This window comes from Streptopelia decaocto (assembly GCF_964273445.1).
Source record: "Streptopelia decaocto genome assembly, chromosome: 1".
Lineage (NCBI taxonomy): Eukaryota > Metazoa > Chordata > Aves > Columbiformes > Columbidae > Streptopelia > Streptopelia decaocto.
Genome location: NC_138663.1, coordinates 124,051,380 through 124,067,385, shown reverse-complemented (window position 1 = coordinate 124,067,385; position 16,006 = coordinate 124,051,380). Strand labels below are relative to the sequence as shown.

The 16,006-nt window shown below is 36.1% G+C and overlaps 1 long non-coding RNA gene across 1 annotated transcript; it reads left to right on the top strand.

Annotated features, from left to right (window-relative positions):
* The first annotated feature begins 1,356 nt into the window (after positions 1-1,356).
* Positions 1,357-3,954, top strand: LOC309444524. Its single transcript, XR_014185068.1, has 3 exons — positions 1,357-1,448; positions 1,733-1,881; positions 3,487-3,954. It is a non-coding gene; the product is annotated as an uncharacterized lncRNA (long non-coding RNA).
* The last annotated feature ends 12,052 nt before the right edge of the window (positions 3,955-16,006 follow it).

Here is a 16,006-nt window from a genome sequence, read left to right as displayed (position 1 = left end):
GTATAAACATTTCATAGATGGGCGACTCATTTGTTATTTTGTTTCCTCTGTTCTTATGATCACTTGAAACAACCATAGCTGCAATCTTCCTGATAAGCATTAAAGCAGATCTTAATTTTGCTCCTTTAGGTATCTCCAGATTTCCAGATCTGGAAAGAGGCTTTAAAGCTTTGTCTCCAAGCTGTTTGAAGGCCTTATGCATAGGAAGTAGACCTAATACATGGCATTAATTGCCCAGTAATCCAGAGTTTGAAGACACCTAATGCATGTGCAAATATCAAAGAATCAAAGAGTCATTAGGAAGGCAAGTGTTGTTCAACAGATTATTCCATCTTGGTTTGGAAATGTTGGATATGCTGATTTAAAGCTCACATACAGTGAAGTATACTTACAAATTTGTTTTCTAAATTTACTAAGTTAATGATTGAGAAAATGTGCATCTGGTCAAAATTTTTAGCTCAGGAGCAACATGTTCCTCTGAAACGAACTGGAAGAGAAACTTTCAAAAATGATTATGCCATTTTAGTAAATACCACGGGAAATTTCAACTGTTTTGTTTGTTTGTTTGTTTTTTGTTTTAGAAAAAAAAGGTTATTTCCCCCTTATTTAATAAAAAAATTCAATAAGAAATATCAAGAACTTTCTGAATGAGATATTTGTGAAGTACTAAATACATCCAATGAATGCGTATGTCTGTAGGTGTGTGTCTATGTGTATAAAGCTTGTTCTGAACAAGAGTATAGGGCTCACTTTCAGGATAATATGTTTTCATTTTTCAGAGTGTGAAAACAATGAAATAAACACCTTTTTCAATGTAAGCAAGCACTATATATTTTCTTCCAGCTTCACATGTGCTACATATTTTAACACTGTGTCTTGAAATATGCCATATGTTTAGGAATATACAGAAAAACTGCAAATGAAAATCTGAAATTTTCTAATATTAAGTAGGTCTGAAATTTATACTTTCTATATGCTAAACAATTACTATTTTCACAGTTACAACTTTTCAATAGTATCAAATTTATTCTAAGATATTCAGTAATAAAGAAGAGGCACTGTTTTTTAACATTTCTGGTGCTATGGCATGTCTTTCAGCATTTTTTTTAATGTACATAATATTTTGATGAGCTATCCAGTATTTCTAGATTATATCTGTTTATTCTTTCATGTTTATTTCTTTGTTGGTTATGCATGAATAGCTTTTGTCTTTTTGATTTTGCTTTTTCCCCTGCATCAAGCAGAATCTTTGCACACTGTGTCATAAGTGGGACTGGTAAAACATTCTTGTGCTGAGTGCGCTTGATTCCTAACCCACTAATTTAAGGGTGGAACTATTTCTGGAAATGTTGTGAGCCTGTGTGCTGAAGAACCTCTTATTCTGTGAGTGCAAAGGCACTAATGTTTTGATACAAATCGTCTGTGCTCAGATGTTTTCCATACACTTGGTGAGTTGGCTTTATTACAATTCTTCTAAAAAATATGTATGTCTTACTACGTTTGCATGTTGATTTTGACATCCAGTTTTCAAATGCAGTCAGGGAGAAGTCTATAAAAATGCTTTATCTTTTTATATCTTATTCAAGGATGGATGCTACCTATTTCTTAAGCTTGTAAATAGTATAAGTGTCCCTTTTTCTGTCAATTGAAGTCACTCGAAAGGAAAGAACAGAGCAGTGGGAAAAAGTTTGGAATCTGTGAAGCAGCATGTGCTATTTTTTGTCTCCTCCAGGACTGAAACAAAACAGCACAATTTTAGAAAGAAGTGATGCTACTGACTGTGGGAGAGGAAATACCCAAGGACACAGGGGCAGTTCACTGAACAGACACTCTCTCTGCAACAATGAGAAGAGGCAGGAGAAATGGAGGCAGATACTGCAGGTAAAGTATTCCTAAAAAAATGGATAATGTTTGCTGCTGTCAGATTGCTTTTTATGTAGAAGGCTTTTCATCACTCTGATCCTACTCCAACATGGTTCAGGAAGAGACAGTGGCTGGGCAGAATAGAATTCAGTTAACAAAAAGAACTGTAAGTAGTCTTTGGACAATATTTCACCTTGTTTACATTAGGACTGAAAAATTAGATTCTCAGAAAAAAACCCCACCTTTAAAGTTTTTTACAATGTGAGATAAGGAACAGGGACACAGTAATGTTGGTAAAATAGTTGAACAGCACAACCTGCTCTCAGTTATTTTCTGGCTGTGCTTCATATCTGGACATTATCCTTTATATCTTGGCTTTCCACATTTTAAATGAGGATTTAATGCCTGTGAAAGGTGTTAGACTGACAGCCAAAGAAACAGAGAAATAACCTCAAATAGTGCATGCATCACGCCCTTCATAAAAATATCACAGCACACTGTAAAATTAAATTAGAATCCTTGTTTTGCCCATAGATCAAATACACCACAAGGCAGAGGAATGCAGGGGATTTTTTTCTCTGCTACGCTGTAAAAAGTGCTTCAACACCAACTCACAAGGCTTCCTCAAAGGCTGTGGCTAATCCCTTCCCATTCCATCTTCAGACCTCTTTAATTAGCTTGAAAAAAATTATGTATAGTCATAGCCAGTACAAGCTATGCTGGTGTTTTCTGTCCTGTAAACTTCCAATGGGAATTGGTCTGTACCAGTTTTTCCCTCAAAGCTGAAGAATCATCCAAATGGCAGCACAAAGTATGCGTGATTCAAAGTTTGCTGCATTTGAACCAGAGATCTAAAAGGGGGAAAAGGCACCACAGTGGATAACTGGGGGCTTAATCTGAAGAATCAGAGTCAGATTGACTCTGAGAAAAATATTTAGGCAATTTTTATATTCTTCAGAACTCCAGACATAATTATAAGAGAACAGTAACATGAGCAAACAATACTTTTGTTTTGTTTTGTTTGTGTTATTTTTCTAGAAGAACAATTCAAGGTAATGCACAACACTTCACTTTACACTGAAAAAACACAGGTGAATAGGATAAACAGGATTAAAAAAATGTAATCATCAGATTCCAGTGACTATCACTATGGGGAAGGAACAGGCAACAGCCTAGTAACTGCCCAGAATAAAACATGTATGCTCCTATTAAAACATTTACACTCCTATTTTTGTTTATAGACTTTAAATATATTTTTGTGCCTCGTATACTCTGGCAATACTCTCATAGGGAGGTAAAGAAGTTAGAAACCTTAAAGCCTGCTGTGGTCTAACCCTAACCAGGAACACAACTTTTTGCACTAATATCCTTGCCAATTCTCACCCAATGTCTCACCCACCTTTTCTTGGAACAAGGTTTTATATCCTCAAATTCCTTGGACCCCAATCAGTCAGACCACAGACTGGGGCAGAGCATGGAAACAGCATTTCTCACCTTCATCTAGAAGCTCCCCAGGGCAAAGAGAGACCAAAGTGTTTTGATGGCACTGCTTGGCCTTGCACTGACCTTTTGTTCCAGCCCGTTGCTATTGACTCAGCTGTGGATTCTCCTTTGGCCCAACAGGAACCACCAGTGACTGAAACTCCTTCTTGCTCTTGGGAGGACCCAAAGGGCCAGAGCTGAGCCTTGGATCACTTGGTCCCCCAGAGCTCTCAGCTGCTATGACTGAGGTGGACTCAGTTCCCAGCTGTCCTTGCTTCCAACATTGGATGCTTTGTGTGCTTGAAGAGGGACTCTGAGACAGTAATGTGCACTCATTCCTGCCATGTCCTTTTTGCTAGACCAAGATATACCAGATCCAGATTTATCAAACTTTGTATTTTCCCCAATGGCTGTCTGACATTTGTCACTGAGTTTAATCTATGAAGACTCTCATCAATCTAATTAAAATTAAAGTGACATTCTTCAGCAGGAAGAAGTCTTCTAGATGACTGGTTGACTGACATTTGAAGGCAGATATCGCTTTAGCTGCTGTCCAAAAGGTTTCTTGATTCTCTCATTAGTGAGATTAGAAATGAAATATTAAATATACATCACCGAGTAAAAGCATTTTTCTCTTCTGACATAGAACAAACATCACTGACTTAAACAGAAATGGGTATTCATTGCTTTCGTACTTTTAATTCAGACTATCTCAGTGCAGTCATGGCCTCAGAGTCCCTGCCAGTGAACGTCACTATTACTTGTTGAATTGCTTAAATTAATGAAAGAGGGCATATTCTTTGAAGGGAAGAAGAAAAACAAAAACAAAAACAAAAGACAATAGTTCTCTGTGAAGAAATATTAATGGTTTGATTGTAAAGAAAAGCTTCAGCTTTCATTTTATTAGGAATCTTTTAAATTTTCTTCTGACTTCTTTTCACTAGAAAAGATGAGTAAGGAAGCAGGAAGAAGAAAAGGAAAAAAATGGGGAATGAAACAAAACAAAAGTGTTTTGTTTATATCTAACTGCATATATATTATTCAGTTGTAGAAATATGAAATGGCAGACAAGAACATTATAAGTGTACAGAAAGGCTTTTTGAAAAAACATTGAAAACATTTTGCTTAGCTCTACAAAAAATTGTGTGATTCCAGGACATATATCAGCTATAAGGAACAGCATATCTAGACAGTATCAAAAGATAGACATATATATACTGAAACAAGTGAAATGGGTGTGTTCAATGTGTACTTACAGAGTAACTCATCTAGAGAGACAATGATGTTGTCAATGTGGCTAACCAAAGTACAGGATTTTGTCAATAAAATGACAGCTACTTGCATGTATTTATTAAATCAACATATTAATGCATTTCAGTCTTAATGCATCTTGTCTAATTGACACAGCAATTAGAAAAGATGCCGATGATGGTTTTAAAAATATGGAATCCATTATGTCATGTCTTATGAGATGCAGAATGGCCTGTTTAATCTGGTTATTACCCAATGAACTAAATTTTTGTTAAATCCATCCAAGATGCAAATGGCTTTTTCACATGAGCTCAAAATTATTTTACTATTGAAAGCAGGCAACCTAATTCCCAGTGAAGGGAGTGGTCTGGAAAGCAACATGGAAACAAGCCTTTCCCTTTTGGGGAGCCAGTGATCACATTCTCCTAATAAAAAGAGACATGTAGTTGTGGTGGAAAAGACATCTAATAAGAGAAAGCTGCTTAAGTGTTGCTCTGTATATATTTTGATCTGGGAATTTCACACTGACCTATCATAAATCAAAGATCAAGAGATATCTTTTTTCTTTATGAAAAAAAAATATTCATTAACAAGTCAGCTACATCAGCTATGCTACTGTATATCAGCGCAAAGTTTCCATTCCTGGAAACGGTTGTCTGAGTATAGGTAAGCACATGTACAGGTAGTTAGCCAGACCAGAGATACAGCTGGAGATCTGTATTTGTAGATGTCAGTCTTCTAAGGACATACATACCCTAAATTTTGTTTAGGAAACACCACCGATGTGAGAGGGATGGCTAGTGTACCTAAATGTAAAACACACATATGAAATGTTGGTTCTAATTTTTTCTAAACAATGTATTTTCCAGTTTAAGACTAGAAGTATGCCAAAATAATAGGAATAGATTAGGAAGAAGTCTCATTTCAATTGTAATGAATATTGTATAAGCAATGCAAAATACTGAATGGAAAGCATTGTTGGTGTCTTTCCGGTCATATTCAGTGACAAGGAAGGAGGTGACATTTCTCCCACCAAATGGTTTAAATTAAGCAATATTAAAAGAAAAAATAGATAGGAAGATAAAAAAATTAACTACCAGCCAAACAAAAAAATTAGATAAATGCCACTTGTTACTGTAGCTATAAAATGTGTAGTTGTCTAGGGCACATCACAGGAAAATCAATAACCATTATTAACATAGGAACCATGAATTTTAAATATGCCAAGAAAAGAAAACAAAACAAAACACAAAATATAATAGACAATTCTATTTTATATTGAGCCCAGGAAATGCAGGCCAAATCCCCCTGAAGGAGAGAAAGCAGTATAACATTTGCATCTGCAGCACCGGCTTTCCATTCTGACCGAAGCTGCCAAAAGCATGAGATAGCAGATGATACCAGGACTTCTCACAATGTAAAGTCATATTTATTTAAAGAAGGTACTTAGTTGCAAAAATAAGTTAACATGATAAAACGTTTTATGGATCCTAAACTTGTAAATTAAATGATATAAGCTAAAGTACTTCAGTTCAATTTTTAATCCATCAGTTACTATCCTACTGTTATGTTAGATAGCTTTGTTGAAACTGTAGTAAAACACCATTTTAAATAATTTAAATGTTGCAGGTTCTGATGGAGGAAAGAAAACAGATAAAAGATTCCAAGGTATGAAATATTGAGTTTCTAGGAGGTTAAGGGAGTAGGAAATGAATGGGACTTCAGTCACCAAGATTACGTTATTTGCAAAAAGTTGTTTCTTCTGACAGAGGAGGAAGGTAAAAATACCTAGCACTAGGTCTTGAGTTTTCCAAAGCAGAAGAAGTGTGCTTGTGCAGTTCAGTGGAATTTCAATGAAGTTGTATATTTTTTAGGACCAAGCTGACAACCTGCCACATACACTGTCCCTGCAGATCTTTTGTGAAAAGATCATTCTGCTCTACTAGTTAAGGAGTGTTTTGGGAAAAAAAAAAATATTTTAATTATGAAAATACTGAATTATCAAAAGAAAAAAAAACCTGCCATGGTTACTGTCTTCTATCTTGTTCCTTTGCAATTATTTAAACCAGAGAAATATAGATGTGAAAGGTCAGATTAGCCCTGACTTTGAAAAAGTCAAATGGATGAGCTAAAAAATCCAACTCAGATCCTTGTGTTCTTATTTTGAAGAGATTAATAAATTTTTTCAGCTATAGATATGGTACTTTCTCTTTTCTCCCTTACATTTGTAAGAGTTGATTTAGCAAATTCTCACTTTTTTTTTCCTAAGCTGATAGAATTAATTTTAAGCATATGCTAAAATATTTTGCTACATTAGGGTTAAACATAGTAGTACTTTTAACAAATTATTGAAAGAAAAACAAAAAGATGTTTCCAAGACACAGCTTGAGCAATTCCAATACATGCAGAGTACATAGCTGGAAAGCTAAAGGCTTAAATTTCTGTTGCGTAGGGACTCATAAAGTAAGAGCATCAGTGATAAGGAATTCAGTTCCTTTGTGAATTAATGTTAATAATTACAAGGCATGCCAATGTACAGCCAGCATGGTGGAATTTGTCAGGTTCTGTAAGTAAGATGTCGTATCAGAAAAGAAAATCTACTTATAAAGATTAACACCACCTATTTATCATAAGTAGGTGATGCATAAAACAGATAGCATAGAAGGGAGCTATAATACATTTTTCAAAACTGAGTTATGCTTTGGAGAAAATCCACTGTCTAGTCCCAACAGTTGAAACATGCTTTAGCAGGTCAGTAGTTTATACATATGTATTTGGTCCCTTTCAGAATAATATATTTTTCCTTCTTACCTCTACTACTGCAAATAAAAAAAAATGACTTTAAAATAGCCATTATTTATTAAAGTGACAAAGGGAAATACTCCTTGGTGTTCTCTTCCCTTCATCTGCTGTGTCAGGAGAGCCTGGGGTGGAGATGAACTTCCAGGAGGGATGGATCATTTCCCATCCCTGCTGTCCTCTCAGAGGGGAGGGAGGCGTGCTCTGCTCCTTGCTTCCAGGCTTTGCGCAGAAGGACAGGGCTGAACAGGTTGGCAGAAGAACAATTTACTACTTAATGTTCCTTTCAAAACATTTTGGTTTTGCCTGCGTACAAAAGCTGTCCATAAAATATACTCATACATCAATTCACAATATAAAAAATCTGAGTCTGGAGAACCTTGAAAACACAGAATTTGCAATGGTTTTGCAGTATGGAGATAGGTAGCAGAGGAAATATTAAACACTCATTTCTGTCCATTTTTTGCACATGTTTTGAAGGTGGGTGGCAGGCACTGAGGTCAGCGGTTAAGTGACCACACGAACACATTTACTTGTAGAAAACGTTCAGCCAGGTAATTTCACCGTCAGTTTGTGTAGCACAGGAAAAAAATAATCCACCCCACTGTATTTCTCTCACTCCTCACAAATTACTTATGAGATCCTGAAGCAAGTGTCAGAATTGAAGCTATAACATATAAAATATCACAAAGTTGTGTGATTACGGTCCTAGAAAGTTAAGTTATACTAATTGGCACTTTATGAACAAACTTACCACAGAGAAAAAAAGAAAAGCAGATTTCTGTTGATCTGCTGAATTTTTCAGATTAATAGATTTTTGTACTGACAATAACAAATGAGAAGAATTTGCTTTTATTAATGATCAGACTATCCATTATAATGTCTACTTATGTCAAATTTCTGTTACTGGCAAATAGTGGTTTTCCTCAAAAAACAATTTGATTCTTTCACTGGTTTCCTCTATTTTGAGAAAAAAAAAAAAAAGGACATTTTCTTAGCTCAACAACACTGAACACTTACTTGGCCCTTGCAAGTTAGTGTTAGGTATTGTTAACACCTGCTGCAAAATGATGAAATGGGTGATACTGAGGTGAGGACTGAATATCACGCTTGCATGTGAGTATGTGGTGATTAGACAGCCACATGATTCTGCTGATAAACTGTGGACAAGAACAAATCTGATTCCAGGCAAGGACCTGAAAACGTTGTTCCCTGGCATACTCTTACATATTACACATACAAAAGGCAGTTATCCAAAACTTCTCTAGTTCATCTAAAACACTCCAGGACAAGATAATTGGAGAATTGTTATCTGGGCATTATACCAAATTCTGGTTGGGTGAGAAATTTTCATTCTCACTTATAAAAACTGCAGTTTCATTGCAAAAGATTCCTTCTGTAATGTGGAAGCCTATGCTTAAATAGCAAATAAGGTTTTAAAAATGTAATAGGTATAGTTTACTTAACCGTTTATCTTCATGGCATTAAAATGTAATGTCTGAATTTTGGGTTTCTTAGCTTTCCCAGGAGCATCTGGAGCTCAACTTCTAAGGCTTCAGGGCAGCGAATGTAAAGGAGATCATAAAACATGAAAATTTGTATAACAGCTTTGATGTTACAACAGCAAAAGTTGCTGAAATGTTCTGTTTCCCTCTTTGTACCAGATTCTTACAGAGCTCCTTCCAACACATGCTGTGGATCTGTCAGCTATGGGAGTGTGAAGACAAGACTTAGGCAAGGAGAGGTGTACAGCTGAGCTCTGGTTTTCTCAACCAACAAAGCCCTTTTATTTGAAAATCTGCAGCCTTTGTAATATAAATTACATATTATAGATGCTGCTGAGCAATTTGGGAGGTCTGGCTCCAGGTGTGGCGGAGGACACTGTATTTGACCAAACTGCTGCTCTTTGACCAATACAACCATTCTCTTGGGTTGCTTTCTGGCAGCTATTGGAGAGGCCACAGCTTAGGCACGTGGCTCTCAGAGCTGTTAGTGGAAGCACTCCAGGGCAGACCTATACTATTGCAGTGGACATATCAGTAGGTGGATGCTGAATGCACGAGCCATGAAGCATTCAGACCTGGCTTTAGCGGGGGATTGGAAATAATGCAGCAGGCATCCTGAACTCTGGCTTAAGTTTCACACAGTCATGTCAACTCACAAGGGCACTATGGGTGAATTATCTACCACAACTCAGAGACCCTTCAGCAGTGTCCAAAGATATGCATGAGCTTTTGCTAAGTGTTTAAAGGCTATCGGATGGGCATAGAGAAAGGGTTTGGACCACTGGAATGCATCTCCTTGATCTATTAAACTCTGTGGAATGCCAGCTGTGAAGGACTTGTATAACCATATCCTCATTATTTTATTGACTCCAGGGAGAAGAAAACTTTTCTTTAATACTACCAGGAGTTAATTAGCAGGGCCAAAATCACTACCTGAGTCTTTCCACCAGAAGCTTCCGCATGGTTCCTGCCTCCCACTGCACACAACTCAGCACCTCACCGAGCCTCATCAGTAATTCATACTTTATTTCTGGAAATGTTCCATACATTTTATGGGGTGCAGTGATTTAAAAGTAAACAACAGTTTAGTAAGAAGATACGGTAGAGCACTGAGAACCCAAATGTCTCAGTGTACTGCTTTTAAGTCTTAGAGAGAATTCTGAAGGGTTTTAGTATTGTTTTCAGATTATGTCAGCCTCCTGGATGGAGGAGTTCAATGGCTGCAACATCACCCACTCTGCAACTGCTTTGCCATGAAAGGAAATGCTTACCATTTCCATCACTGATTTTTTTTTTTAGCCAGGAAACCTACATTGGATTGACAGGTAGAGATGGGATGTCTGTTAGTCACATTGTGTGTGCCTCAGTATCTCAGAAAGAACTGTTTGAGAGAAAGCAGAAACTTTTTGCAACCAGCTTTAATCTCAGAATAGCTGTACTTTTCTCAAGATGATTAAGTCTTCCTTAGTTCTTTGCATTTTCCTGTTCTTCTTGTAATCCAGTTGGAATGGTTGGAGCAGGCTCAGGGCTCCTCCAAGTTGATCTGACTGGATTTCTTTGCTGAAAGGGTTCCTTAGGATTTTCACACAGAGCTTTATCCCAGGAGTACTAAATGTTTTGGTCATGCTTATTATGTCATCCACTCCCTCTGAGACGGCTGAGTGCCTGCAGGCACTCAGGGTTTTGCTGTAGATGTTGAAAAGCCCTCATAAAGCTGTGCGATACTGTAGCAGCATCCAGACTGTCTGGAAAGGCTAAAGAGCAACTTCTATGTTTTATATTTTCAGGTTTATAATTAAATATTAATAAAATGAATAGACTGAAAGGTAAAAGAAGGGAAATGTCATTTACTGGTGCACCCCAGTGAAGCTGGGAATATTGAAATCACAGCATATGTTTTCTCTCTTCTTAAAGACAGTAGATTATTACAAGCAGACTTTATTGTGGTCTATAATTCTGATTTTCTACTTCTGTCTATGCCAAACAACATTTTTTGTTTTGTTCAAACAGCAATCAAGAGTGGTATGTTATCAAGCCACAGTGCTGTGACCTTTGGATTTAAAATGAATATTCTAGCTACTTGGAGCCAACACATATATTAAATTCTAAGGTTGGAGGGAGGATGAAAAACAGAGGACATGCATTTTAAGATGTCTTGCAACCCTGAAGCTCAGTTCTTCATTTCTCCTCAAGATTTATTGATTTTGGTAGATGACTACAGATTCTACAAGGATGTTATACCAAGGGCATTCCATTTATTTTGGTAAACAGCCAGACAGCTAAATTTCTAAATAGCTGTCTGGAACTGGATGAACACATGGACTCAACGTGTCTTAAAATAAAGAAATAATAATGATTTTAATCTTTTTTCTTCCAGTATAGGTATGGTATAAATAAACTTTTTTTTTTTTTCATTTTTACATACATGGAGCAGAAAGAAACCATGCAAGAAGCATTTATCTGAAAGAAAATATTAAGTCCTACTTTCAGTAGAATCAAATGCTTCAGTTTACTAATTCATTTCTTTCCCAAGAGAATGCCTAACAATGCTTAAGAACTTTAATACAAAATGTTTAATATTAAAAAAATAAACAACAAAAAAACCAAAGAAACCTCACTCTGAAACAAATCTTGATTCTTAAATATGCTGTAACTTGACATCAGCTCTGCTTTTTTTCAGCCTCTTTCCTTATTGCAAAAGAAGAAAAAAGTAACATCCCTTGTTTTCTAAATACAATCTATTGATTTAACTGTGTTAGGTGAAGGCCAGACGACTCATTAGGTTAGGTACATGGCATTCTTTCTTCTGTTGTCCCTGGAAGCAATGTATCTAGGAAGTACTACTTTCATCAGTATAGAGACTCCAGTTCTTAATATCCTGATAACATTAAAGGTGAGTGAAGCACTGAAAATTTTCGAACTATCAGAAAACAATGAATATTTGAAAGGAAACAGAGATCAGTGCACTTTTAAACATTGAGCAAGTAGCTGAATACCAGGGCCATAAGTACTATATTAAAGGTAGATTGAAATGGGCTTTGAACCAGGCAGGTTGAGGCAGTTATTTAACAAGTATTTTTGTGTTGGGATGGGCATATACAATCACTATCTGTCTAACTCTTGCTATGTATGTTGTGCCAGCATAATAATTTCTTTTTTTTTTGAGCAGGAGGGAAGGAGGAGATAGACTATATTTCAGTCAGATTAGTTTCCCATTACATCCCTCTGTGTAGTAGTACAAGCATTTGCCACAGAATAATCTAAGGGCTAACGCTGGCAAGAATACATAGCTAGAAAAAGAGGAAATTGCTTAAACAGGACTCCAAGAACCACGAAAAAATCAGGTTGGTAAAGGCTTTACAGATTCCAGTACCAACACTCCTGATTTGGGCTAGAGAAGAAGCAGTGTTACCATTAAAAATACATCCCAGAACTTCATATTAAATCTATTCTTATAAGTATGGCTGACTGCATCTCTCTGTGAAGTTTGACAGCTATCTACTCTATTACACAGACACATCTGAAGAATAAAATCAAAATCATTATAACAACATAACCAAAATACTGGTTCTCACTGTAGTGAATACAGAGAAAGGCACCACCCAAAGCCTGCTTTTGAGGACCTAAGGTTTAAATGGCCACCTGTAGTTGCTTATTAAAAGGCACATATTTAAAAGGTTACATCTTGTAGCCATTCACAAAATTCCCTATACTTTGACAGTGTTCCTAAATTATGTACAATGTACAAACCAAACTACGTAATTCCCGACTACATGTTTGTTCTTGTTCCTGTTGATAGCAAAATAGCCCCACTCTACAATACAGAAGGACATAGGCCTACAATGAGAGATAAGCAAGAAGACAGCTTAGTCAAAAATCATACAGATTCTTTTAAGTATGGTAGTGAACTCTAGGCAACTAACTAATCCTTCTGGCTTAAACATGGTTTTGAAGTATTTCTGTGTGCATCATAATATCTTTTGTTGTGTTTCCCTGTGCTGACTGCTGAGACTAGTCAACAAAGAAAGGTTTCGGTTAGTGTCAATTGTGATAGAGGTTTTGGGAAACGTGATTATTAATTAGTATTTATGTGGGCCTGTGTGTAGATCTGCTCCTCCTAATGAGAAAATCTGATTTTCATATCTGAAGCGAGCTTTAGAGTGTATTGTTATCTAATTTTACTTTAAGACTGAAATCTGTGGATGTGAAAGTTAAATGTTTGGAAATTAAAATACAGCTGTCTCTACTATAATCACAGAACTGCATAGAGAAGTATTTTCATAAATTCCTGATCTGTCTGTTTTGATAGAAGCTCAGTTGTCTGATAAGGCAGTGAGACAAATTAAATCCTGCTCCAGGCAGTACACAGACCACATGACTCAAAGAGAGAAATTAAAAACTGTCGAACATCTGTTATTACTGCGAATTTAATCTGTCTAACAACTTCATTATTTTACCTTACATATTTAACTTTATTATTGAGGAAAAAGAGCATCTTGTGGTTAGAACATTGTTTTTGGGGAAAAAAAATCTCTTCTTTATTCTCCTATTTGCCATTGATTCCTGAGTGACTTTATACAAATACGTTAGTCTCTTTGTACCTTAGATTTTCTGTCAGCAAAATGGGAATATTATTGCTGCTTGCTTCATGAGGTGCTGGGAATATTAATTAGTTTCAAATTTTCCTCATCTGGAAATGGCACAAACTACTTCTCTCTCTGAAAGGACTTCGAGACTAATGATCAAGAGTACTGCGCATGGAGCCAAACATTATTTTTTGATGGTACAGAGAATAGTTATAGGAGAAGCTTCGAATGTGACATAAATCATATAATACATTTCACTGCCATGAAAAGTGTGTCTTTTAACCGTATTTGACCACAAACTTACTTTAAATAGTGTAATTAATACAAAATATCTTAGCTTTATTGACTGTTTTCAATGTGGATTATCATAACCTATGACATATTGGAACATAATTTCTGCAGTATTGCATGTGGTTTACTTTTCTCAATAAAGGATATTAATAATGAATACTAATAGTGGCACAATACAGAGAAATTTAACATACCTCTCAAGAGTTCTGTTGTCTAGTTTACTCTACATACACAGAGTTGACTGCCTGCAGTCTTGATCACACAAAGCTTCGAGTGAGACTCATTGAGGAACAAAGCATATTAGCAGTGGTGCTCTGTATTGCTGTCAGAACTTGCTCTACTGTTTTTTGCACAGTGCTCAGCCAAGCTGAGTTGATACGCCATTTAAAGTTGGCACTAGTTGAGGTGTTTCTGCACCAGGTGCCATTGCGTGTTGTAGATAAGTACCTGAAGTACTCCATGGCAAGGAGGAGCAAAGCAATGCAGTTGCAGTGGGATGAGAAGGAAGAAAAATTTTTGAGCTGAAAACGCACGGAATCTTTTAATGGCTAATTAAAGTCATTAAACACCATCCCCACTATACTCAAAATGCATACAAATATGCTGCTTTTTTGACACGTTTCCTTTCAGTGCAAACTTGAGCTATAGCTGAGCAGCACCCTTCAGAGGATTCTCACAGAGGTAAAATGCACTCTTTCAGTGCAGTTAAATGGAGTTAAGCTATGACTCCATCCAGTATAGAAAATATTTATTCCCATTTTGTAGCACAGAATTATTGTAGAGTGAATCCACCCATAGGTACCAATCAAAAAATGAAACTATCTGGGAGGAAAAAAAAAAAAAAGCCATTCCAAAGATGTAAAGGGAACCAAACAAGGCATAAGTATGAAAGAAAGAAAAAAAAGTAAAATTTAGGAAGTGGTATAAAATAATAATGTGCAATTGTAACATGAACGGAGAAAAAGTCTTCAATCTTGATGGAGAGTACAAATTTAATGTACTACCTTATTGACTACATTTGTTTGAATTGACTTGATATGATTAAATCCAGCTATATTTCAGCTCTGTGTTACACATGGTATGGACATGCTATCAAAACAATGTGAATGCCAATAAAGGGAAATCTGGTTAGGAAGATAGGAGACACTGATGCTTTACAGAAACAAAGACCATGATTAATCAGAATCACAGCAAGCAGGTTTAAATAATCTGTCCAGTAAAACATACAATAATGATACATAATTTATATATAATCTAAAGAAAGGGTAAACTATAAATGATATTGCAAAATAGCAGATACGAATATTCACAGAAAAGACCACTTTCTACTCCATGTATTTGCCCTGTAATCACTAGGACATAGTTGTCCAAATGAAACCGGTAGAAAGGCTACTGTAGATATTTACACAGTGAGATCTGGCCTTGCAAAAGAGAAGACATAACTTCCAAGAAATGGTCTTTCATAAAACTTAAGGATAGGTTCTGAGATATTTCTCTGAGTAAAATAAAATTGCATCGGTCTGATTCCCTTTGTGGTTTACCTTAATGGATATATATCGTCTTTCTCAAAATACAACTCTGGAGAATATTATATAGAATTTCATAATGAATGGTGTCATCAGCTGGAGAATACAGGAGCACAGGGGATAACATTTCTGGAACAAGTCATCATCCTCAAAGGATAGGTAAAACATTATGATGAGTTTACAGTGCATTTAGGTTTTAGTGCTGCTTTCAAAAGGAAACCTACAGTGAACTCCTTGTTTCAAATGAATTAACTACTCACAGTCTCACAGTCTCACAGTCTTTTCTTTTCTTTTTTTTTTTTTTTTTTTTTTTTTTTTCAAAATGTAGACATGAATCAAACTCTGGAGGTGTAATAAAGAACTTGCAATTTTTTCTTCCTTCCTACCCTCTGTCCCCAATCTTCCTTTTCCTTTTTTTGATATTCTCAGAACTTCAGTCACCATAAGGACATTTCTGTATTAACAGAACTTTTGACAATAAGCAATATCTCACATCGTGCTTCTTTACTAACCATCTCAGCCACTTGCAAGCAGAACTAAATTATATCCTCTGCCTCAGCAAGAACCAGATACTTTCCATTCCTACCTCCCCACTGAATGAAATGAAATGTTTCCTAGTCAGTGAAAAAAATCGTAGATGTAAGCATTTATACTGTACCTATAAAAACATTTACCATCTGAACTATATAATAATTAATTTTCA